The 6,888-nt window shown below is 32.8% G+C and overlaps 1 long non-coding RNA gene across 1 annotated transcript; it reads right to left on the reverse strand.

Moving 5' to 3' along the window:
- Positions 1 to 2,641: 2,641 nt before the first annotated feature.
- On the reverse strand, positions 2,642 to 5,793 carry LOC111509581 (uncharacterized). Its single transcript, XR_002722660.2, has 2 exons — positions 5,332 to 5,793; positions 2,642 to 3,145 (listed from the first exon to the last, which is right to left on the reverse strand). It is a non-coding gene; the product is annotated as an uncharacterized lncRNA (long non-coding RNA).
- Between the last annotated feature and the right edge of the window lie 1,095 nt (positions 5,794 to 6,888).

The raw sequence follows: 6,888 nt of genomic DNA on the forward strand, positions 1-6,888 counted from the left end.
TATCTTCTAGGATTGGCTGACTCCAAAGCGTTCATTCACCCTTCAAAACCCAATACCAAAGAGTTGTTGGACTACAGTAATGATGAACTACGATGTACAAGCCTTCTTACACGTCACTGTCATTTGAATCATCATATGCAGAGAATCAGACTGTAGGAAGACAGTGTGTGTCACCTCTGTTTGGAAAATGATGAAACAGTAGAGCACATACTCTGTGCCTGCCCCGCTCGGGACCGAATCAAGTTTTTAGAGTTTGGCAGAGCCGTACTCTTAACCATCTGACCAGAAAAATGACATAGATGACATATTAGTAGGCTTCGATGGTTCAACTAGACAAATATCTCGTTACTTGAAATTCCACAATAGTCTACACGATAAGATCAAATTCACCGTAGAGATAGAAGAGAACAATGAGATAAATTTTTTAGATCTGACAATATCCAAAAACAATGATAAACTCGACTTCAACATTTTCCGAAAAAACACATTCACAGATTGCACAATACCTTTTGACTCTTTTAACCCGATTTCACAGAAATTGTCTGCATTCAGGTCAATGATACATAGGACTTTCACAATACCCCTTTCTGATCAAAACCTCCGAAGTGAAATCGCAATCATTAAACAAATAGCAGTTAATAACAAAATACCTACCACTCTAGTTAACAACATAATAATGAAATATCAACAAAAATCAATAATGAAAGAACTATACTCAATTTCCACAAGACCAGAACACAAATATGTTTGTATCAATTATGCTGGTAGAATCTCCGAAAATATTAAAATTTATCTCTCAAAATTCAATTTACAAACATCCTACACATCCAACGGAAATTTAGGAAACATATTCTTTAATGCCAAACCTAAATTAGAGAAAGGGAAGATATCTGGTATATATCGAATAGAATGTGGCGAATGCCCCGCCATATATACAGGCGAGAAATTTTGATACAAGGTACCACGAACATGTTATTTCGGATAAAAAATCATTAATGTACGAACATCTTCAAAATTCGAAACATAAAATAGATAAAGATAATTTAAAGATCCTACACACATGCGAAAAAGGGAAAATGATGAATCTGTTGGAATCTATGGAAACAAACAGGTCAAAGAAAAATCCCAATTCTATTGTCCTCAACGAACAACTTGATTTAAATAATAGTCCTCTCCTGAACCTATAATCCAGATCCCAAAACCTACATTATATTGAAAGCTTTGTTATGTTCATGGATTTTACAGGTATATGAAACGCAGGTACCGGGTATCAGGTATATCAGGTATGACAAATCATTTATGATAGAATAAGCAACATAGGTATAAATTACTCAGATTTAAATGTAATCAGTTAGTTTTGAAAATGGTGTAATAGCCGAAACCGGTCAACAATAAAGAAATATAGTGGAAAATAGACAAAAGTGTATTTTTACAACAATTATAAAATATAAGATTGCTAGTTGGGTTGATCCACTGGAAACATGTATTCAAAAAGTTCAACAACTGACACAAAGTGCTTTGAAAGGTACAGTCTCTAAACACCTATTGAAGTGAAATCGACGACGAAATGAAGTCAAAGTGTTTTCTCATTCTCCTTAAATTCTCCCATGTTGAATTTATTATGCGATTTTATAACTGAAGTATTATGTTGTACCACCGGTACTCACCAATTGGTTTTTCTAATACCGAAGAATTCGACAATACATTATTCAGATAGTTTTTGGTTTCTACTTCTTGGTTGCCCATTCATAGATTTTTTTCCCACATTTCCCTGATTGGGGGAAATGTGAAGCTGCTAGAAATTCAGATTATTGATTCATTGATTGAATTGATCATGAAGTTTTTCATTATTTTGTAATTCTCACCTGTTAAAATAGTCACCTGTTATTTGATGGAGTTTTAGAGATCAATTTATTGAATTGGCAAATTGACAGGTTTGGAATACTCTAATAGGATTTCACTTTGTTTTGAATATTTTTATAACTATTTTGATATTATTAAGTATTTATTTAAGTATTTATTCAAGTATTGGGAAATGAAAGTTAAGGCAAAAAGTTATGTAAAATATCATTTCTCCAAATTTCAGTATCAGTTCAAAACTGAACTTTTTACTGGTACATATAACGCTAGTTGCACACACACCGATTTTGGACGGCCGACTTTGTACCGGTCGTACAAATTCCAATAGTGAACCACATATGGGTACGGGACCTGGCACACACGCCGACCGGTGATCGTCGCCGGTAAAATACCGGTGAGCAGCCGTCCACTGTATCGCTGGCAGTACCGGGAAGTAGTGGCGTATATGACTAAATACACTCTAGCATACTCACCGGTTTTTTACCGACCATTCCAGTCTCTAATGCTCGGTGAAATTGTAGTTACTACGCATTAACTTCGTTTTGGTAGTGCGTGCTAATTATGACAACAAAGCAACTGATTGTTTCACCGATAAAAATCCGGTGAGTGTGCAAGCACCCGCTACCAATAAAATATCGGCCGATTTTATACTGGCCGTCCAAAATCGGTGTGTGTGTGCAACTAGCGTAAAATGATACAAATTGGCGTTGCCAATAGTTTTCATGTCTGTAAAGTTGTTGCTTGAGATTGTGATATTGGAGCTGACTTAAAAATTTCAAAATTATCTGGTGCAAACATCTACATTCTTTATTTTGATATTATTCCACATTTTGTACAATTCTAAATGGAGGTACTAATGATTTTTGTTGCAAATTGGTATGTCCCAATATAAGGAACTGCTATATTTTAACAAATTTACTACAACATTCTACATAATTCATTACAGTTGTTACACAATTGAAACATGAACAGAAAATACACAGTAATAAAATAACAGTAAAATATCCACTTTATCGAACATTTTCCCCTGCGTGAATGAAGTGTTCGAATGTGAATAATTGTTCCAGAAATGTCTTTATTATTCGAGACAGAGACTGTTTCTCAGATTCCGTAAGCCTCGCCAAAGTACTCCTTGCATTTTCACGAAATTCATCAAAATTCGCAAATACAAGGGCTGACAATTCTTCCTGCTGTGCTAATGTTAGATCATCTCTGATGATGAGCTCGACTTCTTTGAATTTCAGCCTTTTCATTTTCAGTATTACGAACAATCCAAAGAAGAAACCTGAAAAGTATATCACTATTACAGAAAACTTTACAATAGAATTTATGAAATCATTTGATCTTGTCGTGAGGCATCTTGAAATTCAAGAATTGAATTTTTCTCATCCATTCGAAAAAATATAAATGAAATCATCGCTAAGTTAAAAATAATTGTTTGACAAAACCTAAATAACTACATGAAAGTTGGTTTGAAATCAAAATAAAATATCTAATAAACAGGTAGATTTTATCATAACAATTACAATACAATATCATTTCTAGAAAAACAGATATTTTTTGAATATGCTAATTATTATTGGCATATCATACCAAAACTTGATCAGATAAATGATTAATTCTGGCAAAAGAGGTAGATTAAAAAAACAATAATTATACAATATTACTTGGAGGACAGCAGGTAGTTTATGAATATGTTGATTATTTTTTATCGACCTTTTTTTTGGGTAATTGTTACCTTCCACAATCTGAAAAAATTTAAAAATTATAATGGAGAACTTCATACAAGTGTAGAAGGGCAAACTTTTCAGTTTACCCCGATAAGTTACTGCGTGAAAATCAAAGTATTTTTCACAAAGAAAAATCTTCTATTTATCAGTAACTTGTCGTATTTAACAATTTTGCCTATCAAAAAAATTATTAAGAAATAATACTTATCTTTTACGTTTCGGAGGCCAAAATCTGCCTCCGTCTTCAGAAATGGATAAAAATTCGAATATATACGCAGTTATTCATTTTTTGAGAGCTTATTTCTTTACTTCTTCGACAGATGTCAAAGAAGTTTTGAAATATGAAATTATGTCAATGTTGTTGATTGACAACTGAAATATTCGATGTAATACAAGGTACTCTCCGATATCAGTTTGTTGCCATTTCGCCACTATCCAAAGTTTTCTTCAAGATGGGTAGCCAAGTACGGTCTATTTCTGAGGAGCTATTCGAGATACAGTTCTCTCCAGACATGAGAATATACGCTGATTCTTTTAGCTTACGTCTCTTAGAATGAGGCTCATTGGTAATCTTTCTTGTCCTATTCCATTCCACCCGATGTTCACCGTCTGATTTTAAAATGTGTTCTGATAATTTTGATCCTGTCAATTGTCTATTTTTTATATAATCTCGATGTTCATTCTCACGCACTTTCAATGGTCTTGAGGTTTCACCAATGTAACTTTTAAGAAATAAGCTCTCAAAAAAGAAATAACTGCGTATATATTCGAATTTTTATCCATTTCTGAAGACGGAGGCAGATTTTGGCCTCCGAAACATAAAAGATAAGTATTATTTCTTAATAATTTTTTTGATAGGCAAAATTGTTAAATACGACAAGTTACTGATAAATAGAAGATTTTTCTTTGTGAAAAATACTTTGATTTTTACGCAGTAACTTATCGGCAGTTCTCCATTATAATTTTTATATTTTTTCAGATTGTGAAAGGTAACAATTACCCAAAAAAAAGGTCGATGAAAAACTGATTTTTTCCTCCACAAAAAATGACTTTCGTTGAATGTTGATTCATTATTGGAATTGCTTAAAATTTTTCTAGAAGTAATTTCTAGTAATTGTGTTTTCACATCAGAATAAATCAATACTTACTGAATAAAAAAAACATTTTAGATTAGTTTTATGTATCAGTTGAGTAGTAGTAGTAGTAGTAGTGAAAATATAAACCTGTCAAATTAGGAATAATTACTATAATGCATATTATTTTCTATTGGAAAAAAGTCACCAAATCTGTCGGTTACACTGAAATATCGAAAAATGAATAATGAGAATTGTTTCAGTATCAACTCCAACCTACGTGATGAATATCAACTATTGATTTTATAATTCACAAATAAAAAAGTATATCGATGTTTTCAACACCTACGAATATTTTTTGTTTATTTTTGGCTAAAATCGAACGAATTTGAAAAACTCCTTTCGTGTGTTATTTTCCATTACATATCTGCCACATTTTTCCAATTATTAACATGTCAAAAAATTATTCAACAAATGAATATAGACGTTTCGTCGCCATTTTGAATGTTCCTCTCTCAACACTTGGCAAAAAAGGTTTCAATAGCCATAAAATCAAAACTCATGCTTTTTCAGAGCTATTGATGTGCCATGCTCAAAAATATACGTTTAATAGATGTGGAACCTATTTAAATATGTAAGTATATCATTAATATTTTTTATGTGGTCACCTGTGAATGCTGCATACATTCCTAGAACGTAGGTTGATGCCATAATGACACTAGCAAAAATACATGTCAGTGTTAACAATATCGTCATATTTGGACGGACTGTCGCTTTCAATTCCTGATCACGGGCTAGCAACGCACAAAATTCCAAATGTTCTCGTTGACGACGGTTCATTCTGGAAGTTTATCTTCGGAATCTTTATCTTTCACTCACAATGGAATTCGGATACAGTAAAGCAAACTAAATACGTTCTACCTTCTGAGTGAAGGAGCGTATCTGTTTTTGTAATTTTTTTCAGTGTTCAAGTCATAGGCGTCACCTGTTGTTGAGTTTTTGGGAAAAAGGCAGAGATGCACTTCGAATAACAGTTTCAGAGAGTTTAGAGAAATTTCCACATTTCATCTAATTTATTTGAATTCACACTTCACATACGAATATGGGTAAATTTTCGTTTTGAGGACACCCGGCGATTTTGAAAAAATGTTTGGGTGTACTTACGTATTTTGATGCGTAGATTACGAATCCGAAAGAAAAAAGCGGCGCTCTTCCTTATTTAAAAAGTTACGTTACGGCCCTTCAAAGTTCAGAAAAGGGCAACTTTTTAGCTTTCTTTATCACCAAATAAACTATTTAAAAACACAAGCATTTATTCACTAGGTCACCTTTACACCTTATTTCTCCTTAATTGACACTTTTCAATTCAACAATCAACATTTTTCTTATAAAAAACTTAATTTAAAAACGAATGCTTGCATCAGTCGTACCAACTATGCCATTTTAAAAACGTAAAATACAGATATATAACCAAAAAGCAGCTCCCTACATTTTTTAACATTTTTATTGGAAAAATGTTGATTGTTGAAGTGAAAAGTGTCAAAGAAAGAGGAATAAGGTGTAAAGGTGACCTTGTGAATAAATGCTTGTATTTTTAAATAGTTTATTTGGTGAAAAAGAAGTCTGAAAATTTGCCCTTTTCAGAACTTTGAAGGGCCGTTACTTTGTAAATACGGAAGAGCGCCGACTTTTTCTTTCGGATTCGTAATCTATGCATCAAAATACGTAAGTACACGCAAAATTTTTTTCAAAATCGCCGGATGTCCTCAAAACGAAAATTTACCCGAATATGTATTCCACTACAGGGTCTTTCACGACGAGCGTTCGTTAGGAATATATGGAGAACGATTCAAAATTAAAACTTGAAATTTTGTGGTAGTGGGTTTTACAAAATGGTCTTTTCAAGTGAAATATTTTTAACTTCCGGTATCTTTCCGTTATACCGGAAATTGAGGGCAACTTCCTTATTTCAAATAGAATACCCTGTATTTTATCACATTTTTGAATATCTCAGCACAATTCAGGCCCACTGTGTATAACAATGCCTATACCCAAATTTTCGAGATATTAATTTTTTTTTTGAAAAATTTGACAGTCACAGCACCACTCCGAAGAAATCATAACTCATAGATAGTAACAGTTGAAAATGTGAAATTTCACACAATCACACCTTAAGCATCAAGTCATGAACATGTTCATAGAGTTTTTGAAAATAATTTAAAGGG

Source organism: Leptinotarsa decemlineata, unplaced genomic scaffold (genome assembly GCF_025532065.1).
Source record: "Leptinotarsa decemlineata unplaced genomic scaffold, Ldec_3_MD MMD2_tig00026328_RagTag_RagTag, whole genome shotgun sequence".
Classification (NCBI taxonomy): Eukaryota; Metazoa; Arthropoda; class Insecta; order Coleoptera; family Chrysomelidae; genus Leptinotarsa; species Leptinotarsa decemlineata.